Source organism: Myotis davidii, unplaced genomic scaffold (assembly GCF_000327345.1).
Source record: "Myotis davidii unplaced genomic scaffold, ASM32734v1 scaffold67, whole genome shotgun sequence".
In the NCBI taxonomy this organism is placed as follows: Eukaryota; Metazoa; Chordata; class Mammalia; order Chiroptera; family Vespertilionidae; genus Myotis; species Myotis davidii.
Window position 1 is genome coordinate 692992 of NW_006298521.1, and position 257 is coordinate 693248.

Below are 257 nucleotides of genomic sequence, written 5' to 3' on the forward strand. Positions count from 1 at the left end.
GCCGGGGACAGGGCGCAAGGAGAAACATGGTGAGCATGTGGGGGGCAGTCAGCCCGAGGCCGGACCCCAACAGGCTGCCCTGGAACCGTCCTGGGGGCCGGCTGTGAAGACGGACTTCTGGTCCACGGTCAGGCACCGCGTGCTGGGCAACAGGGCGCAGCCTGGAGCTGCTGACCGGGTCTCGGGGGCTCAGGGACACTGTGCTCAGAGGCGGCACCAGTGGGGGAGAACGGGCTGGGGCCCATGGACGGGAGAGC